The sequence below is a fragment of the Marmota marmota genome, unplaced genomic scaffold (assembly GCF_001458135.2).
Source record: "Marmota marmota marmota unplaced genomic scaffold, marMar, whole genome shotgun sequence".
Lineage (NCBI taxonomy): Eukaryota > Metazoa > Chordata > Mammalia > Rodentia > Sciuridae > Marmota > Marmota marmota.
Genome location: NW_026000241.1, coordinates 270,356 through 282,643, shown reverse-complemented (window position 1 = coordinate 282,643; position 12,288 = coordinate 270,356). Strand labels below are relative to the sequence as shown.

Here is a 12,288-nt window from a genome sequence, read left to right as displayed (position 1 = left end):
TAGTGCCGTTACCCCTCGGGTCCAGTGGGAGGGCAGACGGACCGAAGGTGTGTGTGTGTGTGTGTGTGTGTGTGTGTGTGTGTGTGTGTGAGAGAGAGAGAGAGAGAGAGAGAGAGAAGCTGAATTGGTTTGTTCCCCTGCCTCTCAGCCTCTAGGCCACCTTCCCGGGGAGGTAGGGGCAGGAGCATCAGGGCCTGGAATGTATGAGTGGGGCCCCCACCTCAGGAGCTACCCGCGCCCCCACCAACAGGGTGCGGAACCCCAAGGTGAAGGACGGCTGGAGTGGCAGGGAGAGCAGGACTGGCAGCCACCACACCCCAAAACTCCCTCAGGTCTGCCCCCAGGCTCTTGTGCCCAACCTTGCCTGCGTGGGGGCGGGAGGTGGGGAGGCCCCAGACCTGGTAGCCTCTGCCCAGAAGAAACTTCATAAAAAAAATCTTGACTGTCCTGGGACAAGTGGCCCTGGATGGGCAGAAGACAAAGCCTGAAGAGACCCAGGAAGAAAAGAGGAGCAAGCTGGGACTATGCATCCTCCTCGCTGCAGCACAGAAGAGACCCAGAGAGAGGGCCAGATGGCCTTTGGAATGAGGAACATCAGGGTGGCTTCTTCCCGTGTGGCCTGTGGTGCCTTGGAGCTTTCTACAGATGCTAAGTCCAAAGAAGGAGGGGGAGGAACCTACTTTCTCAGCTCCAGGGCTCTTCTCTAAAGCAGCCACCACCATGAGCTAGATTTTTAAAAGGCCATATAAATACTTGAATGTGGGGAGCCACTCTGAATGATTTGGTCTTCCAGCCTGGAGGGGAGAGGCTGTGACTGTCACTACATCTCCTTCTTTGTGTGTAGATAAATGTTTATGAGATCGTGACATTATGGATATGGTGTTTGACCATAAATACTTGGTTACTTGCCTCACATGTAACAACAAAGGAGTTATAATTCCTACAAATTTACTACAATCCCAAGAGATTAATTTGCAAGCGATTTGGATAGCCTCTTCCATAAAGAAAATGCCCAAATGGACAACAACAATAAGGAAAGGTGCTCATTCATTATCAGTAACCAAGTAAGTGCAAGTCCAAACCATAAAGTGACTGTACTACACACATAACTGAACAGCTACAAGTAAAACTGCATGAATGACAACTTGATATAGTTGGCACATGCCTGTAAACCTAGCTAGTGGGGAGGTTGAGGTAGGAGGATTGCAGGTCTGAGACCCACTTGGGCAACTTAGTAAGACCCTGTCTCAAATAAATAAATAAATAAAACACCTGGGAATGTAACTCAGTGGTCGAGTGCTTGCCTCGCAGGTGGGGGAACTCCTGGATTCAAACACCAGTCCTGAAAAACAACCACAAAACAACTAAAATGAATGATCTTAGCAAGGGTTGGTTAAGATTTGCACACATTGCTGGTAGAAGCACATTTTTGAACAGTAGCAACTAAATAGGAAGTGTTCATAATGCAACAGTAATGCATGCACATGTGCACCAAAATACATATAAAGACTGTCAGAGGAGCATCATTTGAAATAACTGTAAGTTGAAAACAACTGAAATATGGATCAACAGGACAGTGTGTGAATTGTGGCATATTTTTTCTATGGCACGCTATTCAGCCAAGAGAAAGAACAAACCACCAGTAGATAGATGCAACAACTTGGAAGAGCCTCACAAACACGTTAAATGGGAAAAGCCAGACACAAAAAATGCATAGTGTTTCTTTAAAAATTAAAAATGGACAAAATCAACTAGAGTGTAAGATGTCAGTGTAGTGGTTTTGACTAGGAGGCAAAAGACAGATTTGAGATGTGGGATATAGGAATGTTCTATTTCTTGACCTGAATGGTGGCTTTATGGGACAATTCATTTCTTGACAATTTACTGAAATTCTTACTCTGGATTGCCTCTTTCTGTTGTATATATACTGTAACTCAGTGAGAGAAGTGCAAGAAATAGAACTAAGTATTAACATTTCATAATGAGAATGAGAAATAGGGAGAATAAAGTGTACTGAAACCATGAATTATAATAAAACCAATACTTAGGGCTGGGGCTTTAGCTCAGTGGCAGAGCACTTGCCTAGCATGTGTGAGGCACTGGGTTCTATCCTTAGCACCACATAAAAATAAACAAATAAAATAAAGGCATTCTGTGCATCTACACCTACAAAAAATTTTAAAGAACCAGTACTTACTGGGCAAAAGTAGAATTGGTCAATAAGAAGAAGATAAAAAGATGAAACTATTTTATTGTATTATTTATAACTATGAGTAAAATAAAGCTATTTCAATTTGAACATAAAAATTCGACATGATTCAGATCCTGTTGAAATGGTCAGCATAAGGAATGAATTTTGACTCATAAAACCATAATATTCAAGTTCAAGTATCTTTGGGTCCAATATGATTATTTTCCTATTCTGCCTTTGTCCATCTATCTGTCTGTCTCTTTCTCTCTCTGAGGATTGAAGGGGTACTTAACCACTGAGCCACATCCCCAGCCCCTTTTTAAAAAATATTTTTTTTTAGTTGTAGATGGACACAATACCTTTATTTATTTATTTATTTATTTATTTTTATGTGGTGCTGAGGGTTGAACCCAGTGCCTCACCCATGGTAGGCAAACATTTTACCACTGAGCCACAACCCCAGCGACCCTAGCCATTTTTCATATTTTACTCAGAGACAGTGTTTTGCTGAGTTTCTTAGGACCTCACTAAGTTGCTGAGGCTGGCTTTGAACTTATGATTCTTCAGCCTCTACCTCCCAAATTGCTGGGATTACAGGTGTGTGACACCCTTCTTTGTGTGTGTATATGTAATACTCCTTATAGTTTATTGGGATTTTTTTTTAAACAAAACCATACTACTCATCTGCAACTGATAAATCAGTTATTTGTGCCCTACTGAAATTAGAGATCCCTAAGAGTTACTGCTCAGTACCTGGTACCTGGCCTGCCACGGTGAAGGACCTTAATGAATGTTTGCTAATAGACTGAAGGGAAAGCAAAGGTTTCAAATCCATCCAAGCTCCAACAGGGCATATCCGGGACCTTCCAAATTCCATAAAGCCTTTTATATTGTGTTGTTCATATGCCTAGCAAAGGTCTGGAGTGAATTCTAGTCATATCAGGGATAACAACCCGGGAGATAAGGCTTTTGACACACTAACCTGTCATTTAATCCTGGCCTGCCTCTTCCTGGCTGGAGAATATAGGACAATTACTGATTCTGTCAGATCCTTAGCATTCTCAGCTATAAAACAACAGTGTTCAGACCTAATTTGTAGAGTTGTTAGACATTGAAAGGATGTTTATAAATGTAGAAGTCCTAACAGGTGCTAATTAAATGTCAATTGTTATTATTAATATTTGCCTGGGATAGTGTTAGCTTTAACGGTTGGTGCTTGTCATATTTGCAGAGAGGGCTAATGAGTAATATTTCATGATCAAGGAGAAACCTCTGAGGCTTAGTGACTGATGATATTAACCCAGTTACCCAGCCAGTAATGTACTGAGAAATCAAGATCAATCTATTAATTTAAATTCACAGGATTCTTCTGAGCAAGAAATGGAATGTCCTGGAGAATTTCACTATCAGTGCCACAGAACGGCAGTCATTGATCTGACTTATATGTGGTGAGTCCTTGTTGATGCTTCTTTTCAAATCATCTACTTTGTGAGGCTCCTTCACAGATGATGGACCCATTGCTCAGGAGTAGTCACAGTGAGCCTTGCAAAAGGTATTGAAATGAACCAGGGTGTCTACAGCTCAGGTTCCTAGAATTTGGAATGCAAAAGGAGCACATATGTGCTTTTTGGGGGATAACAATCTGTGAATGTTATCGTGTCTGGTAAATAAACAGCTCCGCCTATCTGTGCTTTAATTTGTATAACTATAAAATGAAATTAATCTCCTCTACTTCAAAGGTGAGAAGATGCAGATAACCCTTTTCTTATTCTAGGTAACTCAGAACCACTTTGGTATTGTGTGGAACTATTGTGTCTAGTGTGTTCTCTGTGTTGTGTGGAATAGTATATTGGCATGTGATTGTTGCTACTGAGGAAAGACTTGAAAATTTCATGCCCTAATTCTTTTCTCTAGATATCTTTCTCAGGAACCTTTTTGTCTTTGTGAGAGGAACCTCAAGGAGGCAAGGATGATGGCTGGGTTACTGATGGATTCCTCTCAGGCAAATGGAAAGTAGTTCTTTCTTTAAAATGTCATGCATGTTTCCATCAGGTAGCCTTTGCCCTTCTCATGTATGTAAGTGTGTTAAGTAGTTAGAGCACTCCTCAGGGACTGAGTGAGTTCCCAGGTGAGTTTCTCCAGGAACCATACATTAGGCTATACAGGGAGTATATTGGCAATGATTCTTTTATCTCAGTATTTCCTACTTCTTTTTTTTTTCCTTTTTGTGCTAGGGATCAAACCCAGGGCTTCACACAGTCTAAGCATAAGCTGTGCCCCTGAGCTACCCCCAGTCCTTTACTATTTTTTTTTCTGATCCTCAGTCATGTTTGTTGGCTTATTGTTTTCCAAGTGTTACATCACGTTAAAAAGACGAAGGTGTCCAATCTGAAGGAATATGTATGTCATTGTGGGAATAATTCATTTACCAGTCTTTACAGAATGCTGCAATGTCTTCAGTGTTAAATATGACCTAAAAATAGAGGAAGAATAAGATGAGAACCCACAGTAGTGTTATGGTAAGGTACATTTAGACATGGGTCAGTGATACTGGTAATCCATGTGACCGAATGGAACCACCAGACAGCGATGATATGTAGAGAAGAGAAAAGATCTGAGGCCCAAGAGTGCAGTCCCTCATGCACCTTTCTTGGAACACCAAAGAAGATGGTAATTAGCTAAAGCCAGTTGTATTTGATGGTTTAGCATTTAGTGACCTTTGAGGATGTGGCTGTGGACTTTACCCAGGAGGAATGGACTTTTTGGATCAAACACAGAGAGCTCTCTACAGAGATGTGATGCTGGAGGACTACAGGAATCTTGTTACACTGGGTAAGGCTGGCATCATGTCTTCACTGAGCCCTTTATGAAATGAATGTTTCTTAAATGCTTGCTGTCAAATGGGAATGCTGTGATTAAAAAACAAAACAAAAAAAAATGACATAGTCAGGTATGGTGGCATATACCTGTAATCCCAGCAACTCAGGAGGCTGAGGTAGGAGGATCACAAGTTTGCAGCTTACCTCAGCAACTTAGTGAGATTCTGTCTCAAAAAAATAAAAAGGACAGGGGATATAGCTCAGTGGTGGAGTGTTCCTAGGTTCAATCCCCAGTGTCTACCCCATCCCCGCTGCAAACACAGACACAGACCTTGGCCAATGGGCATTACTGTGCAGAGGGTTACCCATGAAGACTTCATTAAATAAATGACTTTCTTTTATGTGATTAAAAACTGTAAACCTTTAAATATGAATAAAATTCATGGTTCTTAGGTCTTAGAGCTCCCCAGTCATTTGAGGGCACACAGAGAGAACATGTTTACATTTTTGTTCCTTTTAAATTAGCTTTACTACATTATTGGAAATGCTGCATGATTAGTTTGCTGTTTGCAAAGTTAGACTTGATCATCTTCAGAAGTCCTGAAAGCAGAGGTGTGGTTTCTTGATTCACAGAAATGGCTGTCATATCTTGCCCAGTTCTCTTTGTGTGTTTTCCCTCAAAAAAGGTCCAAATTATGTAAATCCAATTCTATCAATTGGACAGAGGGGGAAAGCTGAGGACAGGAGGAAGAAGGGCTCTGAAGGGAGAGGTCACAAGTAAATATGGTATTATGAGGAGGAGTTGCTAGTCTGGGAAACATGGGGTACATTGTAAGTATCACTGTGTAAATTCTGAGTGTACTTTTTTCCTGAGAAGACTAAGACAATTGGTTTCTGAGTTTCCTTGGGTGCCTTCAACTTGCTGTTACCTTTAAATTTCCATCTATCTTCTCAACTTTTTTTCTATTTTCAGGGAGGCCTCTGGCCTATTTGAAAGTTTAATTTTTTGCAACAGGCTTTCACTAAGTTGATTGAGGCCTTGCTAAGTTTTTGAGGATGGATTTAAACTTGTGAACTTCCTGCCTCAGCCTCCCAAGCCACTGGGATTACAGGCATGCAGTACCATGCCTGGCTATGCTTTTAAACAACTTTATCACAAACTTGCATTTTTCAAAAAACCTGCTATTTTTATTTAATATTTGGATTTGCAACTTAATACCAAAGATGCTCCACAGTTTCAAAACATTTCTGCAGAGAAAACATCAAATGGAATATAATTGGTAAGATTTTCTAGCAGTGAAATCTTCCACATTAGGACCCGAAGCACCAGTTCCATGATTATGTGAGTCAAATGGCATTTACCCAAAGAAAGCAGAGTCTCTGAGAGATTCTCTGAATTTCATGAATTAAGGGATCACTCTAAACTTAACTTCAAAGCTATTTTTTCTCAGATACCTCAAAAAAAATCCACATATAACTCATGTATTCTATCTTTTACTTGAATTTTTACTTGTTCTAATTAGTTACACCTGAAGGTAGAATGCATTTTATGTAATCCATTTTTGATAAACATTTTTTAATCCCTTTTTTTAAAGAGAGAGAGAGAGAGAGAGAGAGAGAGAGAGAGAGAGAGAATTTTTTTTAATATTTATTTTTCAGTTTTTGGCGGACACAACATCTTTGTTTATATGTGGTGCTGAGGATCGAACCCGGGCCGCACGCATGCCAGGCGAGCACGCTACCGCTTGAGCCACATCCCCAGCCCTGATAAACATTTTTAATGACTATATTTATTAATACAGATACAATCTCTAAGAAGTTCTGTGAAAGTAGAGATGGTAAACAGGCTCCTGGCTTTATAGATTACTCAATATAAAGTAATTCAGGGTTGGGTGTGTGTAGCTCAGTCCTCAAAGCTCTGGATTATCTCTCCCACACCACACAAAATAAAACAAATCTCAAAAGCAGGGCAGTAACTCTGTATACATAGTAGAAACAGCAAAATGTTTAGTCATGATAATGTTGTTTCCAATACATAAATGTTGCTGATGGGGAAGACATTCTGTTACTATACTGAATGTGAAAAACTCTGTATTCATCATTCATCTCTTAACCTACAGAAAAGAAACACTGCTACAGAGAAACTCTATGGTTCTAACCATTGTGGATAAATCTTTAGCAAATACTTACTTCTTATGACTCATGAGAACTTACATTAGAGAGAAAACATCTAAGGATAAACAGGGTGGAAAAACCTTTAAAAAGAACTTAATTCATTTTCTGCCCCAAAGAAATCATGTTGGGGAGAAAACTAAGTGTGTACAATATAAAATCTTCAACCAGGTTACAAATCCTACTTGCCAGAAGAAGACTCATACACAAGAGAAATTGTATGAATACAAAGATTGTTGGAGAAATTTTCTAATCAGTCATGTCTTAAAGTACAAATGAGATCTCATATTGGAGAAAAACATACGCATGTAAGGAAAGTGAGAAAGCCTTCATTCATTCTTTGTACCTTATAGGACATTCTTTTCACTATGGAGAGAAGCCCTATGTCTGTAAAGAATATGGCAAAGCCTTCACTCAATCCACAGGACTTAAATTACATATGAGAACTCACACTGGAGAAGAAAATATATGAATCATACAAGAATTCACAGTGGAAAGAAGTCCTATGTGTGTATGGAATGTGGGAAAGCCTTCACTCCACACTCCACAGGACTTATTTTACACATACAAATCCACATGATTTCATAGCACATAACAACCCACACTTAAGAATAACTCTTTTGTAAGAAATGTGGTTTATGTTTTTGAGATGGGATCTTGCTATGTTGCCCAGGCTGGTCTCAAACTTCTGGGCTCAAGCTTTCCTCATGCTTCAGGATCCTGATATTTGGAACTACATGCAAATGCCACCATAACCAGCCTAAGAAATATGGTAAAATTTTACTTTGTGATTAGGTATTAATATCCACATGGGGATTCAAATGTGAAGTCTACAAGAAAACCCTTCCCTAAGAACTTACAGTGAATGGCTAGGGATGTAGCTCAGGGTAGAGTGCCTAGAATGCATGAGGCTCTGAGTTCCATCCCTGGCACCCCAAACACACACACACACACAGAGAGAGAGAGAGAGAGAGAGAGAGAGAGAGAGAGAGAGAGAGAGAGAGGCTACGTATGCAAATATCTGGGAGAGCCTTCAGAAATATTTGACAGCATCATGTGTAAGAAACCTCACAAGTTTAAGAAATGCTAAAAATTCTTCAGATATTGCTAAGTAACAGGAAATGGAGAGAAACCCTGTCCCCATAAGATATAAGAAAGCTTTAGTCCCACCACATTTGTTAAAAATCTCAGAGGCCAAAAACATGAATGTCAGAAGTACAGGAATGCCACCGGGCAAGGTGGCCCATGACTTTAATCCCAGTGACTTTGGCAGCTTAGGCAAGAGAATCTCAAGTTTGAGGCCAGATTCAGTAACTTAGCTGGGGATGTTGCTCAGTGATTCAGTGCCACTAGATTGAATTCCCAGTGCCCCCCCAAAAATTTTTTTTAAAGGAAGGAATATGGGCATGCCTACACACATGTGTGCATACACACACACACACACACACAGAGGAAAACATGTTATTTTTGCCTTCATCCTTTAATGAACTTAATAATTCATACTGGAGAGGAATTATGGTTGTAGAGAATGAGGGAAATGCTCAAGTCTTAGTATAAACTAAAATTCACACTTCAAAGAAGCTGTATGAATGCAAAAATGTAGGAATGTTTTTAGTAAATACACATATTTTCAGAGGCACAGAAAATATTCATTGTCATTCCAGAAAGGATAAACCAAGAATTTGGAGAATATAGGTGGTACTACAATTGCATATAAGATAAATCATTCTGGAGGACAAATTGAAATAAATTATAGGAAATCACTTTTCTGTGTCTTACTCTCAAGATATGTAAGCACAGTTTTCTGTGGTTGTTTTACATTTTAACGTTTAATTGCTTTAAAAATACTTTCTAAGTAGAATTTCCCCCCAATGTTATACTGAGGATAGCAGGAGGGAAGTGTGGGACTGGTATAATGCAATAGGCATTGGGATATTATGTTTAATCTTTATGGTAATCATAAAAATCTGTGGAATATATACAAAATGAAGAAGAAATTTCAGGCAACAGGTATGTATCAGAATGCAAGATGAAAAGCTCATAATAAAATTTCCATTCTGCTCAAGAATCCTGGAGCTAGGAGTCACTGCCTGGCCCTGCTGACACTCAGAGTGCCCTGACAGCCACGTCCAGATGTTCAGATAGGATTCCACAGGATGTATCCAGCCCATACCCACATTCCAGGACTTGGTGATATAGAACCTGCTAAGCAATGAGGCCTTGCCATCCCCAATATGGAGTACCTGACCAGGGTGCGCATTCTAGAGTTGTACAAAGGGTCTTTAATAGTGGTGGTGGGGTCACATGGAGATGCAGAAGAAGATGTTACTGTCCTGCCCCTTGGCCTGCCTCCTTCTGGGGTCTCTTATGAAGACACAAAATGTGCAGGCCTTAAAAACCCTGTTAGGTGGGCTGGATATGCTGCTTTTCCAGAAGGTTCACCCCAGGCAATGGAAACTGCAAGTGTTGGATTTTAGGAATGTGAATCAGGACTTCCTGATCATGAGGTCCACAGCCCCAGTGAGTACTTGCTCACAAGAGGCCATGTGTCCAAAGAAAAGAGGGAAATATGGCTGAAGGAGAATAAAACAGACCTTGAGGGTATTCATACATAAGAGATGGATGAAGCTGCCAAAAATGAACTCATTTTCAGGCTCCCCACGTGGGCCTTGGAGAGAAAGGTGGTGGTCCACATATACCACGAGAAGCTGAAGATTGGTGATCACTTCTCCTATAAAGTCATATGTGCTCTGCTGGTGGACTATGTCCAGGAGCTGGAAATGGATATTTTCTGGGGTCAGGAAAAAATGGAACATTTTGTTTTTCTTTACCTGAGCAAGATGAGGAAACTTCATTATTTCATTTCACCAGCGTAAGTTGGCACTTCTTTACATCCCACTTGCTGAATAGGTGGTTTCCCCATAAATACAGTCTTCACTTGAGAAAGCTGGACAACCTCCAGGAACGCTGCATGCAGAATGTCTTCTTCCTTTACAGAGCACTACATAAACTCCTCCTGAGCCAGATGCCCTCGAAGACTCTCTTGCTGACATTGAGTCCACTTAAAGAATCAGACATAAAGCATCTGTCCGCATGTCCAAGCACTAACCAACTGAAGCATCTGAAGCTCAGCAAATGATCAATGAAAGAGATGAGTCCCAGACCTCTCCAGGTTCCTCTAGAGAAGGTGGCAGACACCCTTGAGACCCTGGTCTTAGAGTTTTGTGAGATCACAGACTCCCAGCTGGATGCCATCTTTCTAGCCCTGGGTTACAGCTCAGAACCTTTGGCTTCTATGGGAACCACATCTCCCTGTCTGCCCTTAAGAATCCACTGCGCTACACAGCTAGACTGATGCTGTTGACACAAGTGCAGTACCCTGCCCCTCAGGAGAATATCACCCCCTGGGTTTATGGGGATGAAGTCAACCCCATTAAATTTGACCAGATTCAGAGGGAGTAGATGCAGCTGGTAAAGGACATCAGGCCTTGCCATGACATCCAGGTTCATGCTTACCACTGTGTTCTCCACCTAAGACATACAGATTTTATTGTCTGAAATTGAGTGGAAATTGGGTAGTCAGGGGATTGTTGATATGCATATCCCATTAGATGTTTCTTGGGATGGGGACGTGGCTCAGGTAGAGCTCTTGCCCGAAGGCATGAAGCTCTGAGTTCAATCTCCAGAACCAAAAAAAAAAAAAAGGCTTCTTATAAACTTCTAATGGGGTGCACGTGTGAGGATCTCAAGTTCGAGGCCTGGGGATCCAACATGGCGGCGGGTGGAGAGGCAGCGCTTTCAGTACCCCCTCAGTGATGGGGTCAGAGAGACGCGTAGATACGCTTAGATTCTACCTGCGGAGAATCTCCTAGCAAAATTCCACTGAAGAGAGACCGGCCGGGAGTTACTAGGATTTTTGGAAATGACAGTTTGCCCCAGATGAGTGAATCCCCGCGACGAGACGCAGAGTTCCAGACCCGCCAGCCACTGTTCACCCGCCGTAGTGCTGCCGCCCGCCTGCCCGCCCGCAGCCACCGTGACTGGGTGGCTAGCCTCCGAGACGCAGCTTGGCAGGAAGAGGTCTTTAGCTAAGCCTTCATGAAATAGTGAGCCGGGAGCTGAGGCCAACCGGGGATGGACCAGTCCCACCCCTCCCTTCGGACACTCCGGCAAGGAGCCTGGGGCCCGCCATAGCAGAGAGGTGATGTCATCGGAGTTTGGCCGATGGAATTCCTTCCCAGCGGAATCCACTTTAGCAGGTGTGTGACTCCCACCCCATCCAGATACAAGCAGCCAGGAAACCTTAGGGATCTCTCCGGGGGCGTTTCTGTAGGGAAGCAGAGGGGATTCCCGACCCCCAACCCCCCATATCACCAGCGGCAACTCCCAAGGTCTTAGCCGCCAGTTTACCACAGCACTGGGGCTTAAATGGGACGCGCGGTGGGGCTGCAAGTGTAACTAGATCTATGGGGAACCGCTTCCGGTGAACAGGACCTGGCTGGCCGGCTGACAGGAAGAAGGGGGGGGAGCACGGAGAAGTGAAATGGCTCTGGACTGACAAGATTGAGAGACTCCCAGGAGCCGCCTTACAGGGATTGTTATTGGCACGTAGAGGGCAGAAGCTTGGCTCGGAGGGCACAGCTCCGCCTACTGGAAGAGAAGAAAATGGCATCTTCTAAGACTCAATTTGTTTTCCTTTTTTTTCTTCTCTCTCTGTTCTTTCTCCCTTTCCTTCTTTCTTTCCCATCTCAAGTTTTATTGTTCTTTTCATTCTCCTCTAATCTATCTCTCTCTCACCTTCTTTCTTTTTAAGACGCACCTTCCTTTCCCCTAACTCCCAACTTTCATCCCAAGCATTAACCGTCTTCCATTACGTGCTAATTGTCTCAAATGCCAAATAACGGTAGTAATGTTTACGAAGGCTGTCTATAGGGCTCCTAAATACCTAGGTACTACCAACATCCTGATCCATCGCCTGTTAGTATCCCCTCAGTATGAGCAATCTTCTAACGTAGCCAAGACATACATAACCCTCATACATCATAGCAACCATAACCTAACATAAAGTCCTAGAACAAATACAAATCACTATATGCATACAGAACC

The 12,288-nt window shown here is 42.1% G+C and overlaps 1 pseudogene; it reads left to right on the top strand.

The window, feature by feature from the left end:
- The first annotated feature begins 6,680 nt into the window (after positions 1-6,680).
- LOC125613788 lies at positions 6,681-8,573 on the top strand (annotated as a pseudogene).
- The last annotated feature ends 3,715 nt before the right edge of the window (positions 8,574-12,288 follow it).